This window comes from Orycteropus afer, unplaced genomic scaffold, assembly GCF_000298275.1.
Source record: "Orycteropus afer afer isolate SDZICR_OR568_19922 unplaced genomic scaffold, OryAfe1.0 scaffold00066, whole genome shotgun sequence".
NCBI classification, from domain to species: domain Eukaryota; kingdom Metazoa; phylum Chordata; class Mammalia; order Tubulidentata; family Orycteropodidae; genus Orycteropus; species Orycteropus afer.
Genome location: NW_006921653.1, coordinates 6,342,043 through 6,362,719, shown reverse-complemented (window position 1 = coordinate 6,362,719; position 20,677 = coordinate 6,342,043). Strand labels below are relative to the sequence as shown.

The 20,677-nt window shown below is 40.3% G+C and overlaps 1 protein-coding gene across 1 annotated transcript in view; it reads right to left on the bottom strand.

Moving 5' to 3' along the window:
- WWTR1 (WW domain containing transcription regulator 1) overlaps positions 1-20,677 on the bottom strand; it is a 169,553-nt gene that overhangs the window by 94,439 nt on the left and 54,437 nt on the right. The window lies entirely within an intron of this gene.

Below are 20,677 nucleotides of genomic sequence, written 5' to 3'. Positions count from 1 at the left end.
TTTTTTCCTGAATTCTCCTCAACATTGCTCACCACTGAAGAGAACTCTTAAGAATGCCTTGCTAAGCTCCCCTGTAATTGACTGCCTCCATTGTGAACATATGCGTGGACTTAAAAAACATTAAACGACTTATACAAATGGAAACAAAATGCTCTTTGAGTTCTATTGATAACTTAACCTTTACCGTTTTGGATGAAATCCCAATTCTCAAGAAGCAGGGGAATCCACTGAATGAAGCCATTATGTAAAATATTGTTGTGGGAATTATTTTGTGTGAAAATATATACAGTATATCATTTTAAATGTCTTTGATTGAAGGTAGGCTTTCATAATTTGTAATTAAAATATGCATATCTTTTATGGCTTCTCTACTTTGTGGTTTCCTTTTTTGGGAGAATGGGAATAATTTTCTGAGGGCAAATAAACCCAAGGCACTGGACACCAGGAAACTGAAAAGGGATGGAAGGAAGCTTCTTGGAGCTGGGAATGTCCTATGTCTTGGTCTGAGAGCTGGTTTCCTGGGTGTGTTCAACTTGTGAAAATTCATCAAGCAGTAAGTACACTTAGGAATTACATGCTTTTCTACGTGTATATTATATTTATTTTTTAAAGCAATTAAAAGGAGCCCTGATGGTGCAATTAAAAGACGACTGCTAACCAGAAGGCTGGCGGTTCAAACCCACCAGCCACTCCTCAGAAGGAAGGTTGGGAAATCTACTTCCGTAGTGATACCGCCTCAGAAACCCAAGGAGGGGTCGGATCCGACTCCACAGCAGTGCATTTGGTTTGCTATGAAGTGCTTGGGTGCTAACTGAAAGGCGACAGTTACAGTCTACCAAGAGATGCCTAAGAAGAAAGGCCTGGTGATCTACTTCTGAAGAATCAGCCACTGAAAACCCCATGGAGCACAGTTCTACTCTGACACACACGGGGCCACTACGAGTCTGAATCAACTCCACAGGAACCGGTTTTTATTAGGTTCTATTATTGAATAAAGGTTCATATTCTTAGATGTGATAATAGTTTTTTTTTTTTTTTTTTGTATAGAAGCATGTCTTTATTGGTAGGAGACACACACTGAAATATTTAGGGTGAAATTCCATGCTGCCATAACTAACTCTGAAATGTTTCAGTTAAAGAGAAAAGAACACAAACACAGACAACTGTGGTAAGATGTTAACTACTGAATCTACACAAGGAAAGATGCACTGGTTTTCAGCATGTCTTCAGATTTGGAAATTTTCAAAATGAAAAGAAAAAAATAAATCATTGTTTTGTTAAGTATGAAAATGATGACTTTGTTATGTAGGAAAAGTTCTTATATTTTTGAAGATGCATACTTAAGAGTAAAAAAAAATATTATCTGCTTTAAAATAATGCCACTGAAAAATAGATAAAGCAATTATGCAAATGTTAACAATCTTTACATCTAGGTAAGGGTAGGTGATAATTAGAGTCTTTCTACTTGCATATTTGAAAATTATTGAAAATTATTGCAAAATAAAATGACAAAAATAGCAAGTTTCTGTGTTATTTCCTCTCCTTTTCACAATAAAATCCTTCCCAAGTCATTTTGGTCTGAACTTATTAAAATAAATTGCAGTAGAAACAGCCTTCAAATTGTGTTTCAAAGTTCTCCCTAAATGAGTTGCACCTGGAAAAACACCTTTATTAGGTCAGTGGACCCAGAGTTCTGATTCTTTGCAAATAAAGTCAAATGGAACACAACCCCTCTCTACTCCAGTTCTAACAATAATAAGGGGAAGGTATGGTGAGTATCCTTAGAGAAGTGCTGAAGTCTGCTCTGAAACCTGAGAGTTGTTGGGATGTTTTCTGCAGAGAAGCCATCATATTCAACCCCTCCTCCTCACCTCACTCAGACACTGCCACTGATAACCCAGTTGTTATGTGCCGTCAAGTCGGACCCGACCCACAGCGACCCCTCCTTGGGTTTCCAAGGCAGTATCACTACAGAAGTAGATTGCCCCATCTTTCTTCCAAGGAGTGGCTGGTGGGTTTGAACCACCAGCCTTCTGGTTAGCAGTCAAGTGCCTTCAGGAATTCGTTTTTTTTTTTTCCCTAGTGGACCATTCTCCCCTGGAGAATTAGCCCTGACACTTTTAGCACCCTTTGGACCTGGGGGGCAAGCAAGCCCCTGGCACCACAACTCTTCTGGGGAAATCACTTGTAACTAGAGCTTTGAAGGAGTTCATTCCAGTTCAACCCCCTGCTGAGAATTTACATTCCCTCCCTGGAACACCAGATCAGAATCTACATTTTAACAAGATCTCCTGGACATTCTTATGTATATATCACCTGGGGATCTATGACTCACCTGAAGATCTTGCTAAACTGTAGCTTGTGGTCAGTAGACCAGCAAAGGGGGCCTTGCCTACATATTTTTTTCTGCTCTAACAGAGGTCCATAAGTCCACAGAACAGTGGCATAGCCTCAGACTTTGATTATGCCTAAAGGAGCTCTGGTAGCATAGTGCCTAAGGCACTTGACTGCTAACCAGAAGACTGACGGTTCAAACCCACCAGCCACTCCTAGGAAGGAAGGTTGGGCAATCTACTATCTGTAGTGATACCACCTCGGAAACCCAAGAAGGGGTCGGTATGAGTTGGGTCTGACTCCACAGCACATAACGACATAACAACAACATTATGATAGGCAACAGTTTGGTCAGTGGCGTCAAAAAGGCCTGGTTTGAACACTAGGTTCTGCCACAAAAATAGCTGTGTGTCCTTGGACAAGCTACTCAGCATCCATTTCTCACTTTCTTTATCAGTAAAATGGAGATACCCTGAAGTAGTTAAGGAGACTGAAGTCATTACTCCTCCACTTACTGGCTGTGTAAACTTCAGACTGATGCTTAACCTCTCTGTGCCTCAGTTTCCCACCTACACCTAAGACATGAAAGATCTTAAAATAAAACCTGGCAGACAGAAAGTCATCAATTATTATTAGAACAAAAGTATTCACTGCTTCAAGTTATAAAACTAAATTTAATTACTTATATATACATCGCCTTATTTCACATGGGAGCTCTGGTGGCATAGTGCCTAAGGCATCTGACTGCTAACCAGAAGACTGGTAGTTCAAACCCACCAGCCACTCCTCAGAAGGAAGGTTGGGCAATAGTGATACCACCTCAGAAACCCAAGGAGGGGTCGCTATGAGTCAGATCCAACTCGACAGCAGTGAGTTTGGTTTTGTTTTTTTATTTAGCATAGTGCCTGTTGTTGTTGTTGTTGTTGTTATTTGCCGTCAAGTTGGCCCCAACTCATAGTGACCCCTCCTTGGGTTTCCGAAGCAATATCACTACGGAAGTAGGATTGCCCAACCTTCCTTCCGAGGAGTGGCTGGTGGGTTTTAACCGGCAGCCTTCTGGTTAGCAGTCAAGTGCCTTAGGCACTATGCTACCAGAACTCCTGGTATACAGTAACTGTTTAGTAAGTGTCAGCTACTATTATTGGGCTTCACAAGAACCCTGTTAGGTAAGCAATGCTCATGTGGAATCAGTATTTTACTGATAAGGACACTGAGGATCAGAAAGACTCAGTGAGTTTCTTTCTGTCACATGCTGACAATAATGACTACTTCTCTATGCTGATTCCTAGAACTGTCCATGCCTCAAAACCAAAACCTCCAGTCTATCGAGTCGATTCCAACTCACAGTGACCTTTTAGGACAGAGTAAAACTGCCCCATAGGGTTTTCAAGGCTGATAAGTCTTTTCGGAATTAGACTTCTCACCTTCTTCTAACAGAGCGGCTAGTGGGTTCAAACTGCCGATCTTTTGGTTAGCAGTCCAATGTTTTAACCACTACACCACCAGAGCTCCTCCATGCCTGGGGGAGAAAGAAAAACTAAAACAAATATATGCAGATCATTAGCATCAGCATTCTGAAATCAAGTTTAAAATATAAAATAGTAAGTGATAGGAACATTTTAGATTGCCCTGGGAAGGACGCTTGGAAAAAAAGCAAGGAGCCCCAAACCTTAGACACAAGTGCACTTTACTTTGTGCCCCTAAAACTTTATGCTGAAATATTTTTTGTTTGATTGGTTGGTTTAACTCATATTTTAAGTGCAAGGAGAGAGCTCTGATTAAAAATAATTTTATGGCAAATCTTTTTGAAAACTGATTGTTTTTCCTAAAAGAAATAAGCCCCCATTTATAAATGTGATTATATTTACATATTTTTCTGTATTTAACTTAAAATAAGCAGCACTTGTATTCAAGTAAGTGCACGCCATCAGGTGAGTTTTGGTCTATCTCAAGTAGCAGGGAGACTCACTTGAAACCCCACAGCTCATAAACAGACAAAAAAAACAAACCCACTGCCATTAGGTTTGAACCGCTGACCTTCTGGTTAGAAGCCAAAATATCTTACCCACTACACCACCAGAGCTCTTTTAGCTTAGTTTAGAAATTTGGGCCCAGGGCTGCCTGGCACCAAAGTCAAGCACTCGAAATCTTGTTTTTAGGGTCGCATTGAAGGAAAAAAAAAAGGTGCTCAGGTTCTTAAGACTCTGAATCTAAAATTAAAACAAAATAAATATTTTAAAGCATAATTAAGTACTGTCGAGCCCAAGAATTCTTCCGGCTAAACAAATGCAGGCTGCCGGATTCCCTGCCCCCTGGCTTCTTACTGTGCCTGGTTAAGCAGCCAGTCATCCACAATGGTGACCACAGCTCTTGGCTCCTACTGGCTGGCCTGGGCCGGCACTACTCAGAGAGTAACATTCTTAGGTCCAATCACGGCTGAGGAGGTTGAGAGAGATATGAAAAGAGAGAGAGAGGGACAGAAAAAGAGGGAGGAGAAAAGAGAAAGAGGTGGAGGGAGCCCTCCTCTGTCACAGAGTTCTGAAAGAATGTGAATCAATGTTGAAATACATCTCCCACAAGGGAGAGAAGCTCTGTGGCATCTGAAGTTGGCCTGAATTCAATTCAAGAAATGTAAGCACTTGCTTACAGCTAGTGCTTCTCTACCACAGAGCCGAATTTCTAATACCTGTATTTAGATAAATTTATGTTTTCCACACTTGTGTCCTCCTTTACCTCACAACTAGCAGATTTTCTTCCCAAACCTCTTTAAAGAGACAAAACACAACTGAAGGGGGAAACTGCTGAAGTAGAATCATCCAGTAATTTTTTTAAGCAAGATGGGTTTTTAATTACTGCGACCTGCAGTGGTGGTAGATCCAGCCTCTCGGTGAGAAGGGTGAAAGTGTGACCCTTTTGCCCTTTCGCCCTTGCTGTTTATACATAAAAGAATCTGGCTAACTTGCTTAGATTATTTTTTAATTAAAGTGAACAAAAATGAATAAAATGTTGATCATTTTATTGAAATTTCTGAGATACTTATGAGTATCCAAGCTGGGAGTCTTTGCATTTTTGTATATAACTTTTGAGCCATTGGAGGGGAAAAAAAAAAAAAAAAAAGCAAATATTTAAACAGACTCTTCTATAAGTACTTCTAAATGCAGACTTCTAACATTTACTTCTAAATGCAGACCATAGAATTTTCATCATTTTCACAAGAACCTTACAAAGTTGTTCAAAGTGTTTATCAACCTGACTCATTCTCATCAAGCTCTGTGTAAACTGGGCAAACACTCTGATAACTAAAATATTAAGATTCTTTAATGGTTTCCCAGAATTCATCCCAGACAGCTCTAGCAATGGTCTAGTTGTTGATTGTAACCCCGTACATCATACAGCATCTACTATATATAGGAAAGTCTTCTATGAACAGAACACCTGTATTTCTAGAGCTGCTTATATGTTACATGCAGTCCCCAGGTAGCATAGAGAATTACAGGTATCTTCAGAGCTGGCTCACCGTACTAAATATCCGTTGCCTTCAAGTCATTCTGACTTACAGCAATCCTATAGAATAGAGTAGAACTGCCCTATAGTATTTCCAAGGCTATAATCTTTAAGAAAGCAGATTGCCACTTCTTTCTCCCATACAGTGGCTGGTGGGTTTGAACTGTTGACCTTCCAGGTGGCAGCTGAGTGCTCAATCACTGTGCCACCAGGGCTCACGCCCCTAAATAAATGGTTTCATTATTAACAACATTCAGCAACATGCAAACATTCATCACTTACCAAAAGGGCCGTGCTTCTGAAAAGCTGTTATCAAATAGATCTTTTTAAATCAAAGTACCATTTTTCCTTCATCTGTATTATGATCACACAGCTTATTCCCAGGAGAGAAACACACACACATATTTCTATCTACACCTAGGACATTAAGAAATGGAAAGCACCTTATAAGGCCATCTAAGTTCTGGGCTAATCTTGCCTTCTGTTTCACTGTCCCATATTTCTAAGAGACAGCAAAAAGCACTAGAATCATATACATCTCCTGGACCACATGCCCACCTGAAAAAGGAAAAAGAATACGACTTGGACATGAGCATTGCTCTTTCTAGGCACCAGCCCAGTGAGCTTCACCAGCTACCTTCCATTATTAGAGGGCCTTGCTCCCCCTTTTTGGGGACTGTTACTGTCAACAGTCAACCAGTAGAATCAACCAGTTCACCAGCCAGGTTCTGTGCTCAATGGTGGCAGCTGATGTGATGACTTGTGGCTGGCAGGCCTTGAAGAGAAATCATAATCCCCTTCCTTGGCCTTCTTGTAATTAGTTCAGGAGTTTCTTACTGGGGTAATTCACCTGCCTAAATAAAATCCCAGACACCCTTAATCTGAGAAAAGCCCATACTCTTTGTAACAAATCAGTAAACCAGTAAACTTTCTGTCAAGTCAATTCTAACTCATGGTGACACCATGTCTGTCAGAGTACAACTTTGCTCCATAGGGTTTTCAATGGCCAGTTTTTCAGACTGCCAGGTCTTTCTTCCCAGGTGCCTCTGGGTGAACTCAAACTGCCAACCTTTCAGTTAACAACTGAGCAAGATAACCACCTGCATCATCACCCATGGCCTCCCTTTGTACCAAGGCGCTGCATACCGTGAGGCTTCCCTCTGGTGAGCAATGCCAATGACTCTACCTGGGAGGGAAAGGAGAGTGCCTGTGGTCACTCTGTGTGGGAACATGGAAATATACCCAAGCCACACCTGCAACCAGGGATAAGGAACTTTCTGTATCTGACTATCCAAGCAATAAAAGAGACAACTAATTTTTTAAGAAATTTACTTCCTTCCTTTTATCATGTCTCTCTTTTTGATTGCATGTTTTTCCATAGCTTTGATCATATTGTGTAAAATGTTTTATTCAGCTTTTCTTTTTCACTTAATGTCACAATATTCTCACGCTATTAAAAACTAAACATCGTAATTTAATTAGACAACTCCTACTCTGGGGCATTGAGGTTTGTTTTTCTTTTGCGTTACAAACAATGCTCCAATAAACATGCTTGGGCATAAGACCTTCTTGATTTCTTATTTATTTCTTATTATTTCTCTGGGCTTAGCTGGACTACTACTTTGGGGACAAGTGAGTCAAAGAGCATAAATGTTTTATCTTTATTTTTATAGGGTGAAAAAAATGACAGTCTTATTATTATTAATAGTGCATTATATATTGACTTTTAAAATTATAATTTGTTCATAAGAGCAATTTTAATAATGTTTGCACTATAAAATTGTCTTTAATTGACCAACCAATTTCAAATCACGTATCAGTGATGTCCCCTTCCTGACTTGTTTGGATTATGTCAGTTTTTAAAGTAAGGATTCCAAAACTGCAGTGACCATGGTCTACCATAGGGAGCTTGTCTAGAAATTTAACATCACTTTCCATAGCTGTGACTTGTAGATTGAGCACTTGATATTGAAGGCAATTTGATTCATCAAAGTGAATGGGCTGGGGAAAACATTCGGTCTAACTGGCAAATGGATTATTTTTGGACCCTTTGCTAATCTCAAAAGGAAAAGCTGATTGGTTCCCATAGCAAAAAAAGCAGAACAAATAATCAGGTTAATCGCTAAAGTTCAGAAAATTGGCCGGTAACAGGCTCTGGGTCCAGGAAATCCCGCCAGACAGGCACTGTTTGGAAATGGCTGGGAAATATGGTATTTTGCCATCAAAAACAGATGAAAAGCAGGATTTGGTTAAAAGAGTAAGTCTTTGCCCAAGCAAAACCTTTCCAAAGTAAAGAAACAGTGCACGCTGGCTGCCAAGTGACCTCAACTAAAAAAAGGGGACAGTCCCTCACTGATGCTTATTATACTCCATTTCAATACTTTGCACAGGGAGCTGAGTGGAAATAAGACTTGATTAAGTGTCTTAGTTACCTAGTGCTACTGAGACAGAAATACAACAAGTGAGTGGCTCTAAAGAATAGAAATTTATTTTCTCACAGTTCAGGAGACTAGAAGTTAATATAAGATTCATCATGTGGCTCTAGGGGGTGGTCCTTTCTTTATCTATTTCTAGTAGCCAACAATCCCTGTAGTTCCTGAGTTTGTAGATTCATCTGCCTCCATCGTCATTAGATAGTCTGTTTTCTCCCATGTGTGCCCAAGCTGTCTCTGTGTCTATCCCACTCCTCATATCACTCTGAAGTGATTAGGTTTAGGACACACCCTACATCGTGTCATTAACATAACACATAAAACTATTCCCAAACAGGATTATATCTCAAACCATAACAATAAGTGAAGATCCTGCCAACTCTAACAGTATGGCAATATCCCAAGCCAAAATAGCCAGGTTCTCAGGAAATGAGACTTTTTCTAAACTAAAAAGTAAAATACATCATGACAATATCCATTTTAGTGTTAATAAAACCTACAATAACATGAGGGAGGATTCATTTAGGTATGTTTTCAAAAACATCAATCTCCAAGGGATTTCATAATATCTGTAAATAGCAACAAGGAGCTCTGGTGGGTAGTAGGTAAGGCATTTGGCTGCTAACCAGAAGGTCGGCGGTTCAAACCCACCAGCTGCTCCGAGGGAGGAAGATGGGGCACTCTACTTCTGTAAAGATTTATAGCCTTGGAAACCCAATGGGGGCTACTATGAGTCAGAATCGACTCCACTACAGTGGATTTAAATAGCAACAAAGTATATATTATGTATATAAAACTCAGCAAGGAATTACTAATACCATCTCTTCATTTCAAAAAGTAATGTCATCATTAAGAATCAACAGCAGTAGTTCTACTTAAGGGTCTACTTTCAACAAAGTCTCTTATGGAATATAATTAAGTGAATTAATATATGTAAAGTGCCTGTTGTACAGTAAGAACTCTCTAAGTATTAGTTCAGCTAATAAAATCACAGGACCAAAAGGGAAAGGAGAACAACACTGCCAACTTCCTCCCCCCAATCCTAATACAAGTGTCCCCTCCCTATCCCTCTAAGAAGCTCAAGCTATAATCTGGTCCACTATTCTTGACATTTTGCTCACCTGATAAAGAAACAGTAAAACAGATCTATAATAACCATTGATTGTACCTAATGGACCTGTCATTGGGGGTTCAATGGTAGAGTTCTCCTCACCTTTCATACAGAAGACTTGGGTTTTAGTTACAGCCAAGTTCCAGCAAGCACAGACACCACTCTTCTGTCAGCAGAGGCTATCGTGTTGCTATGATGCTGAACAGGTTTCAGCTGAGCTTCCAGACTGTCAGACTAGGAAGAAAGGCCTGGTCATCTATTTCTGAAAATCATCCAATGAAAATCCTAAATCTGATCCACAACCAATCACAGGGTCACCATGAGATGGGGGCAAAGTTGACAGCAGCTAATAACAACAATAGGTTTGGCACATTCCTTTACACGTTGGTGGGAGTGAGTCTACCCTCCTCAAAGAAGAAACCATCCTGGGGTCCCAGTTTGATAAAGTAAATAAAATTCAAATAAAGGATTACATAAGTCATGAAATTTAAATTTATATTTAAAATTTATATTATTAATTCCTTGACCAATAGAATATAGTAAACATGATATTGTTCCAGTTTCTGAACCCAAATCTTAAGAAACTCACAGCTTTTACTTTCTGTCTCTTAGAATGCTACTCTTGGAACCCAGCCACTACCACCACACTATAACGAAACTCAAGCAGTCTGAGGAGAAGTGCACGTGGAAAGAAACTGAGAGCTGAGAGCCAACATCATAGGAGTGAGCTACCTTGAAAACCAATACTCCAGCCCCAAGTTAAGCCACCCCCACCGACACCATGTGGATCTGAAACAAACTATCCTCACCAAGCTTGTCCATGCTACAGATTTGTGAGCAAAATAAATGACTGCTGTGCTAAGGCCCATCCCCAAAAAGTAAGTATCTAATAAAACACAGAACTATTCTCAGGTTCTAATTAATCAATATTTCTGAGCTAAAAAATTATAAATTTTAAGACTTTGGTGAATGTTTCAAAAGAAGTAACCAGAAAATGACCAGATGTGACCATTTCTCCTTTTCATCAAACTGCAAGGTCCACTCTCCTTTCACGGGAATTTTCACACAATTTTCACACAGTTATGTCAAAAACTTCTCTAGTTAACAACCAGACCAAATACCCACAATCCAATACAGCCCCTGATTCTTCATCCTGTAATGTTTTCATACAAAGCAATACTGATATGAATATATAAAACTAACTCACTGCCATCGAGTCGGATCAAACTCATAGTGGCCCCTCCTTGGGTTTCCAAGGGGGTATGACTATGGAAGTAGATTGCCCAACCTTCCTTCCGAGGAGTGGCTGGTGGGTTTGAACCGCTAGCCTTCTTGTTGGCAGTCAAATGCCTTAGGCACTACGCCACTAGAGCTCCCATATGAATATATAGATATATGAATATCTATATATTCATATCAGCTTATATATATATACACGCGCACACACACACAAAAAAAAAAACACTCCTATTGAGTTCATTCCGACTCACAGTGACCCCCATTGGGTTTCCAAGGCAGTAAATCTTTATGGAAGTAGATTGTCCAGTCTTCCTTCCATGGGATGGCAAGTGGGTTTGAACCTCCAACCTCTAGTTAGCAGTAAAATGCCTTAGGCACTGTGCCACTAAAGCTCCTTATATGTATATGTGTGTGTATACACACACACACACATATATATACACACACATATATATACACACATTCACATATATATATACACACACATATACACATACATATATATATATATATATATACATACATATATATATATATATATGGAGCTCCCATGGTATAGTGCCTAAGGCATTTGCCTGCTAACCAGAAGACTGGCAGTTCAAACCTACCACAACCACCCATGTCAATCACTGTGGATACATATAACTATACCTCCTTTCTCACATACCAAACCAAACTAAACCAAATTCACTGCTGTCAATTCGGATCTGACTCATAGCGACCCCGGGTCCTTAGGTCTATCAGATTTTAAATCTATCTATCAGATTTTAAATTCCTTGAACCTGGAACACATCTAATTTTCACATTTACCACTAACAACCACAAACCTCACTATAAAAACTATCAATATGTATTGCGTAGGTACTTAAATAGTGCTGGGAGGAAAATGAGGAGACCATGGAAAAGTTTCCCCATAGGAGAAAATATATGTAAGTAAGGTTAAGTGCAACATCATGAAAAATGGAGAAAAGACTGAAGCTGTCAGGAATTTCATTTTACTTGGATCCACAGTCAACATCCTCAGAAGCAGCAGTCAGGAAATCAGATGTCCTAATGCACGGGGAAGGAGCTCTGGAGGCATAGTGCCTAAGGTACTTGACTGCTAACCAGAAGGCTGGCAGTTCAAACCCACTAGCCACTCCTCGGAAACCCAAAGAAGAGTCGCTATGAGTCAGAGACAACTCGACAGCACATAACAACAACAAATGCACTGGGAAAATCTACTGCAAATGATCTCTTTAAAGTGATAAAGAGCAAAGATGTCACTTTGAAGACTAAGGTGAACTTGACCCAAGCCATGGTATTTTCAGTCGCCTCATACGCATGTGAAAGCTGGACAATGAATAAGGAAGACTGAAGAAGAGTTGATGCTTTTGAGGTATGGTGCTGGTGGAGAATATTGAACATACTCTAGACTGCCAAAAGAATGAACAAATCTGTCTTGGAAGAAGTACAGCTAGAATGTTTCTTAGAAGTGAGAATGGCCAGACTTTGTCTCACCTACTTTGGTCACGTTATCAGAAGGGACTGGTCCTTGGAGAAGGGTATCATGCTAGGTAAAGCAGAGGGTCAGTGAAAAAGAAGACCTTCAACAAGATGGATTGACATAGTGGCTGTAATGATGGGCTCAAGCATGGCAACAATTGTGAAGATGGCTCAGGACTGGACAGTGTTTCGTTCTGTCGTACACAGGGTCACTATGAGTTGGAAATGACTCGACGGCACCTAACAACAACACAACAAATGCAGTTAACACACGTAACTGCTAACCGAAAGGTAGGCGGTTTGGTTCTATGCAGAGAAATATGGAAAGAAAACCATGGTGATCAACTTCCAAAAAATCAGCAGTTGAAAACTCTACAGGGCACAGTTCTACTCTGCACACATGAGGTTGCTATGCATCAGAATCTGCTTGACAGCATCTGTTTTTTACTTACGGTGCAGTGGTTAAGTGCTTGGCTGCTAACAAAAGGGCTGGCGGTTTGAACTCACCAGCCACTCTGCAGGTGAAAGATGTGGCAGTCTGTGTCCATAAAGATTACAGCTTTGGAAACCCTATATGGCAGTTCTACTCTGTCCTATAAGGTTTCTATTAGTTGGAATCAACTCAACAGCAATGGGTTTTTTGTAAGTACTTTCAATGGCTCATGTTTCCATCATTATTGAAATTTACCATGCTGGTGCTCAAATAAATAATTTATCACAAAAGCATAATTTTAAAACAAAAGTACCCAAATGCAAAGATGAGAAATCAAGGAAGGAAGGGAAGCTAGATCAACAGACACAGAACATATAGAATGAAAATAATGAGAATGCTGGCACACTGTAAAAAATTATAACAAACAGTACAGGACAATTTATATAAGAATTGCTAAAGGGGAACCTAAGTGCAGTGTAAACTTTCACCTAAAATACAATGAAATATTATTATATAAAAAGTTTAGAAATTACTCTGATTTCCATCTTATGTTTAATAAAGCTGTTTTTCTTAGCAATAATAAGCCTTCCCATAGAAATTCAATACTGGGAAGGAAAAACAAAAAAAGGAAATACACTAAACTTCAAAAAAAACATTAACTTTGGGCAAGAATGTCTTAAATTTGACAAGAAGAGACTCTGAAGTAATATTCTGGGTCTTACTTTGTGAAATTAATGTCACAGGTGGCCCTTTGTCCTCACCCATCCTGTCCTTACAAACTACCCTTATCTCTAGCACTTTTGGGCTCCCCACCAAGTCCTCAAAAAATGATTTACTAAGTCCAGTCAAGTAACCAGATTCTATGAAATAATAAAAGGAAAATCGAGTTCATGACTGAAATCAAGCTGGGTGGAGACATAAAGGGTCTTTTGTGAATAACTGTACAAGGGAGTGCAAATGAAGACAGGCTTTACAAGGAATTCTGACATCTTAATGAAGATTTATGAAGAATTTTTGGCACATAAGCCTCAAAGACAAGGAGAAATGGTCATATAAAAATACTGATTTATGATTTCTCTTCAGTTCAAAAGACAGTATTTAATCCTAATCATTGAATTGTGAGTTTGTTCCCCCCCCCCCCGTACTCTAATTACATTCCCCTTCCCCCATCACAGTCCTCTGTTTCTTCTTTCTTTGGTTAACTCTGAAGTGGTACAGCTCATCAACGTGCCCTAAAGCTGCAAACTGCTCCACTGATGAAATCATGAGAGTGATCAGATTTCTCTATTCCACACAGAAAGTTTTGTGTTACACAGTTTTCTTTTTTCATGTCCTTAGTAATGCAAAAAATCAACTGACATTTTCTCCTAATAATGATTGGATTATGAGATAATGTCAATGAGAAAAAATGCTGTCATGGTGAAATGCTTTACTAGTACTACATAAATGTCATGCAAAAAAACAGCATGTGAAGCAGTACAGACCTCAGTAAGAAACACACTGCCCACATCTGAGGTCAGTGATGATATTTTGCCACAGTCATGGATTTTGTGTGGCATTCATGATACACAGGTTAATGAGAAGGACTGTTTGTTCATGAAATATATTCAAAGGGCAGGATTTTTTAAAAAAAATTTATAAAAAAGAATAATAACATGATGAGTAGTAATAACTATTACTGTAAACTATAAGTAACGTATGCAAAGTATTTTCACATTTCATAATATGCAAAGCAGTTTTGCTTTTGATTCTCCTCATGTTTACTTCATGCTCTAATCTCATAAAGTAAGTATTATCAGCCCCACTTTATAGGTGAAGACACCGAAGTTAGAAGTTAAATAATTTGTCCAGAATCATGCTGCTAAACGATGACTGAGACCCAGCTCCCTAGTGGACCCCATCAGCACAGCTCACAGTGTTCAGGCTCCAGCATCCTGGGAGGTAGGGTGTCACAGGACTTTGTGAAAGCATCTGAGTTGGCTTCAATCTCTACTCATCAGCCAGAGGAGTTTCTTGGATAAATCTCAGGAAACCAATGCTAGGAGGGCCCAGTTTACTCCTAAGGTCCAAACTCCTCAACTTATACCTGTAATTCAGAAGATGCAGAAAAGCGTAGTGCCTAAGGCACTTGACTGCTAACAAGAAGGCTGGTAGTTCAAACCCACCAGCCACTCCTCGAAAGGAAAGTTGGGCAATCTACTTCCATAGTGATACCACCTGGGAAACCCAAGGAGGGGTCACTATGAGTTGGGTCCAACTGGACGGCACATAACAACAACAACAACAGAAAGTGAAGGAAGGAGGTAGAAGAAAGAGCTCCGGTTGCTCCCTGTGGCACAGTTGCTGCTACGAGGGCTGCCTTAATCCCTCATCCACTCACCCAGCCCCATTCTTCCCAGTCTGCAGGCTGACCAGCTGTTCAGTGTTTCTGCGTAGGGGAATGTGGGGGCAGATGTCAGGCAAGTCCAAGGCTCCTGGCCATCCTTCCTGAAGCAGTGCTGGTGTATTTGTCCTGACCCATCCTCCCACTCTCAGCAGGCTCCCCAGACGGTACACATTTGCAGGCCGGAAGGCAGGTGCAAGGACAGGTGCCAGGGGAAACAAGCCCAGTGAAAGGCCCACACAGAAACTGAGGCCTTAAGTTCTACATTCTCACCCACCGAGGAAAGAAGGAAAAAATGTCAATGCAAGGCTTGAGGTGCTGAGGTCTGTAGCCATTTTGTCCCCTGAACTCTGGTAGCATAGTGGCTAAGGCACTTGACTGCTAACCAGAAGGCTGGCAGTTCAAACCCACCAGCCACTCCTCGGAAGGAAGATAGGGCAATCTACTTCCATAGTGATACTGCCTCGGAAACCCAAGGAGGGGTCATTATGAGTCGGGTCCAACTCGACAGCACATAACAACAACAACAAAGGTTCACAGAACGGTTTTCAGGGCTGTGCACTGGAGAAGGAAAGGATCACTACTTGAGGGAAAAAGAAATTCACAGAGGGAACATTATGAACAAGGACCCAGAGACTGAAGAGTACAGGATGCAGGAGGAAAAGTAAGAAGTTCACTATGACTGGGGTATGTGGGCCAGGTCACAGGGGCCTGGCAAACTTAGTTAAGACATTTGAACTTTATCATAAAGCCACCTAAGGAGCTCTCAAAGAAGACAGCATGATATTAAGAGATGTGTCTTTTTAGATACAGTGTGGCAATGGATAGAAGAGTAAGACTGTCCACAGGGGACAGATCAGTTAGGAAACTACTGGAGGAGCCCAAGAAAGAGATGGTTGTGACCTAGCCTAGGGAATGTAGAGAAGGAAACAGACTATCAGAGAAAACTAGGAAATGGGATCATGAAGACTTAAAAGGACTGAATATAGTGAGTGAGGAAGAAATGATAGTGAGGTTCCAGCTTAGAAAACATTTACTGAGTTAGCAAATCTGGGAGTGAGATAATTAATTCACTGGGAAATTATTTGCCTTTGAGGTGCTTGGGACACACACACATGGACAAGTCTAATAGGTAAAGGGATAGAAGGGTCTGGAACTCAAAAGAAAGATTTAGATTGGGGACTTGCCTACTTAAGTTGCTGAAGCCTTCTCTCTAGTTACTGAAATGTGGCCAGGCCTTATTGGCCTCTTGAGTCCCAGCCACTCAGTGAAGTTGCTTTCTTACCACCAGTTATTTTCCCCCCGGGTGAACTCTTCCTCCCCTGCACCTAATAGCATGTACAGCATCACTTAGACATTGGGAAAGAAGACCCAACAGATGTACAGAGAGACAGAACCTGGCATTGGTTGCATACTAATTAATTTCATGCATATGTATTTTTCCTGTTCCATCCAACTTTAAGCTGCTTAAAAACAAAGAAGTATCTGGTGTATGCCCTGGTTTTTCCAAGGCAGTCTTGGTTCCAAATATTCTTGCCCTATGTGTTCTTGTGTCATTAAAATTTCTAAGAAATTCCAACATTTCCTCAAACAATAATTACATAAATCTAGCCAGTAAACATCATAATTAAATAATAATAAGGCATGAAATATAGAGGCCCCAAAAATGACATGCAAAAATCACAAGATGAAGAAACATTATGATTTCTTACTAAGTCACATGACTAGAAGCTTATGGTGATAATGCTCTACTACAGTGGTCCAGTTTGGTGCAGTAAATTCCTTAGTATGGCCCTTCTAGCCAGTCTTTGTAACTCTCACCAAATGACTAAATGGGCCGATATAAATGTGAGGTGCTTGTGGTCCACCAAGGAGATTGGATAGCTTGCTAACAATGTAAATAAGGTGCATGGCACCGTTGTGGAGGTGGGACCATACACATGAGGTATATGGAACCCCAACATGGGTATTGGTCACTTTTGCCATCCCATTAGGCTTAAAATGAGTTCTCCCAGAGGGGGAAAAAGGGAACCTGACTACCACCAAGAAGAGGAGATGAAAGCAGAGTATGCCCTTTGGATCCAGGGTCTTGTGCTGGGAACCTCCTCTGATCCAGGAGACAAACAGAGCTGTTAACACTGGATAGACAAGAGATGGCAAGAAGTGGTGGTAAAGAAGCCATGGCAATAGAGGCAATAAAATCAGCAGTAGACGGTGTAGTAGGGTTCTTGGCCCACAGAGCAAGAAAGCTGAGTGCCTTTGGGCAGGCTTACTGGAGGGGTAAGGTGCCTCTGGGTACTTCTGGTCAGAGCTAAAAGAGCTTTGTAACACTTGCCCCAGTAGGGAAGTGGCTGAACTGAGGGCCAAGGGCCAGAGAGAGGCCTGCCTGCAGGCATGGCTGAGAAGAGGCTGTCCTGACCAAAGAAATGTATCCTGAGTTGTTCCCAATCCTGAATTATAACCTGTTATTTCCCTAATAAACCCCATAATTGTGAGTACTTTCTGTGAGTTCTGTATGGTCACCGCAATGAATTACTGAACCCAGCAGAAAAGTACAGAGTGTCACGGGAGGGATGGTTGGTGTCAGAATTAGTAAAAAGATTGGAGGGTAGAAACAAGTCTGACCTCTGCCTTACAGGAATCAGCCTTAGGCTGTTGGTTCTGATCCTCCTTTCCCCTTGTGAAGTTAGAGGAAGTCAGAACCCACACCACTTTGACACACAGTGAGGGGCAGGCTCCGGAGTACAGACACGTGGGTTGAAAGCCCAGTTGTACAACTCACAGGGATATAACCTTGGGCAGGTTACATATTATAGTAGTTGTTTAGTTTTCTAGTGCTGCTCTGACAGAACTATCGTAAGTGGATGGCTTTACAAAACAGAAATTTATTCTCTCACCATTTAGGAGGGTACAAGTCTGAGTACAGATTGTGGTTCTAAGCGAAGATTTTCTCTCTCCATGTCTCTTGTTCCTACGGATCTAAGTGCAGGCGCCCTGGGCCCAAAGGACACACTCCACTCTTGGCTCCTCTTTCTTGGTGGTAGCAGATCTCCTTTCTCTGTCTCTTCTCTCTCTCTTGTAAGAGGAGAGGTGTTGCAGGCCACACCCCAGGAAAGCTCCCCTTATATCCTTACATTGGATCAGGGCTGTGATGGGACTAAGGGCCATAATCTTACTCCTTTTACACCTGATTGGCTTATCACATCAGATCACATCAAGGGATATCATTACATATCTGCTATAATACATCATTATATAACATCTAAACCACTGAGAAACATTGCCAAGCCAAGTAGACATAAATTTCGGGGGGACACAATTCAATCTATAATAGTACTATTATTATAATGGTGTTTTCCTAGTTGTAAACTCCAAACACCACCCTCTTATAAACAAAATTTATTACATCAAGGCAAATCTATGTGGTATAGCTTTAACAGGTATTGTTAAGTATTTTCAATTGTTTTTTTACTTAGCCCATCTTTTTTTAAACATATGGGAAATCTTTTTATGAGTACAGTGTTGTTGTTATTGTTGTTAGGTGATGTCAAGTCAGCTCTGACTCACAGCGACGCTATGCACAACAGAATGAAACACTGCTGTTCCTATGACAGCCTCACAATCCTTGCTATACCTGAATCCATTGTTGCAGCCACTGTGTCAATCCATCTTGTTATACATGTAATCCCCCCTCATTCATGGTTTCACTTTCTGTGGTTTCAATTACCCACATCAACTGTGGTCTGAAAATATTAAATGAAAGATTCCAGAAATAAATAATTCATAAGTTCTAAATTGTGTATATTTCTAAATAGTGCAATGACAGCTTGCACCATCATGCTCTATTCTACCCAGATCATGAATTAACCTTTTGTCCCAGGTATCCATATTGTATAGCTACCCACCCATTAGTCACTTGGTAGCCACCTTGGTGATCAGATCAACTGTCATGGTATCACAGTGCTTCCATTCAAGTGACCCTTATTTTACTTAGTAATTATTCTATTTTATTGTTAGTTATTGTTGTTCATCTTTTTCTGTGCCTAATTTATAAATTAAACTTTATCATAGGTATGTATCACAGGAAAAAACAGTATATACGGGGTTCAGTACTATCCACAGTTTCAGGCATCCACTGGATGTCTTGAAATGCATTCCTCACAGATAAGAGGGGACTATTGTAATGTGTGACACAAATACAAATGCACTAATATTGCTTAGAAGACTAACAATATATGTTAACTTAAATGCCCTTTGAGAACTTGACATACTAATTTTACAACAGATACATTTGACTGAAGGAGCTCTGGTGGTGCAGAGCCGAAGGCATGTGCCTACTAACCAGAAAGTTGGTGGTTCAAACCCACCAGCCACTCTGCAGAAGGAAGATGGAGCAATCTACTTCCATGAAGATTTATTGCCTCAGAAACCCAATGGGGGTCGCTATGAGTTGGAATCAACTCAACGGCAGTGGGTTTTGTTTTGTTTTATTTATACTTAACTTTCTCTGAAGTTTTAAGCTGATTGAAGAGCTTTCCAAATTGTTGTTGTTGTTATGTGCTGTCGAGTCCAAACCGACTCATAGCAACCCCTCCTTGGGTTTCTGAGGCAGTGTCACTACAGAAGTAGATTGCCCAACCTTCCTTCCAAGGAGTGGCTGGTGGGTCTGAACCGCCAGCCCTCTGGTTAGCAGTCAAGTTCATAATTAACATTAGTAAATTCTTCCTCTGTTAGAAAGAATCAGTTATCTCTAATGATTAACAACTTTTGAAGTCAGAAAGTCAACAAAGACCTGTGTGACTGTAAAATTTCCTCTGATAACTCAAAACCATCAGAGAGATTTTCCAAGAGATAAATGAAACAAAAATATGAAAAATAAATAATGAGTACACAGACTTCTTCTTAGAAGTGCAAATAAGACTACCTAATCATCACCTTCAACAGGAGATCGCCATTGGAATATAAGCTCCATGAGGACAAACAATTTGGTCCTCAATGCCTAGAAGTAGTGCTCCTGCAATATCTGCTGCATGAATAAATAAGTAAATGAATTAATTAAGAACTAAAGGAACAATACGAATATCATAATCTTATTTTTTTGTTAAATCTTCAATTATTTGTATAATTTTATAATTTTTAATAAGTAAATTTTAAGCGTTTGTTGTTATTGTATGCTGTCAAGTTGATTCCAACTCACAGCAACCTCATGTGGCAGAACAGAACTGCCTCAGGTTTCCTAGGCTGTTGGGAGCTCTGGTAGCATAGTGGCTAAGACACTTGCCTGCTAACCAGATGGCTGGCGGTTCAAACCCACCAGCCACTCCTCGGAAGGAAGGTTGGGCAATCTACTTCTATAGTGATACTGCCTCGGAAACCCAAGGAGGGGTCGCTATGAGTCGGGTCCGACTTGACAGCACATTACAATAACAACAACAATCTTCATGGGAGCAGGTCATCAGGTCTTTTCTCCCATGGACCCACTAGGGGTTCAAACTGCTGACCCATTATTATATTGTTTTTATAACTTTAAGAGAGACTACACAAAATAGAAAACAAATTTCATTTGGAATACTAAAAGATACATTTTTGTATTTGGACTAGACCATAGTGTGTCCTTTAGGCCCACACACACACAAACAACCACTACCAACATCAAACTCTATAGAGTTGCACATATTAGATTCTCAATAAATATCTAAATAATTTTTAGGAAGGTAAATTGCAAGAAATAACATTTCAAAACATTAGCTGAAGCA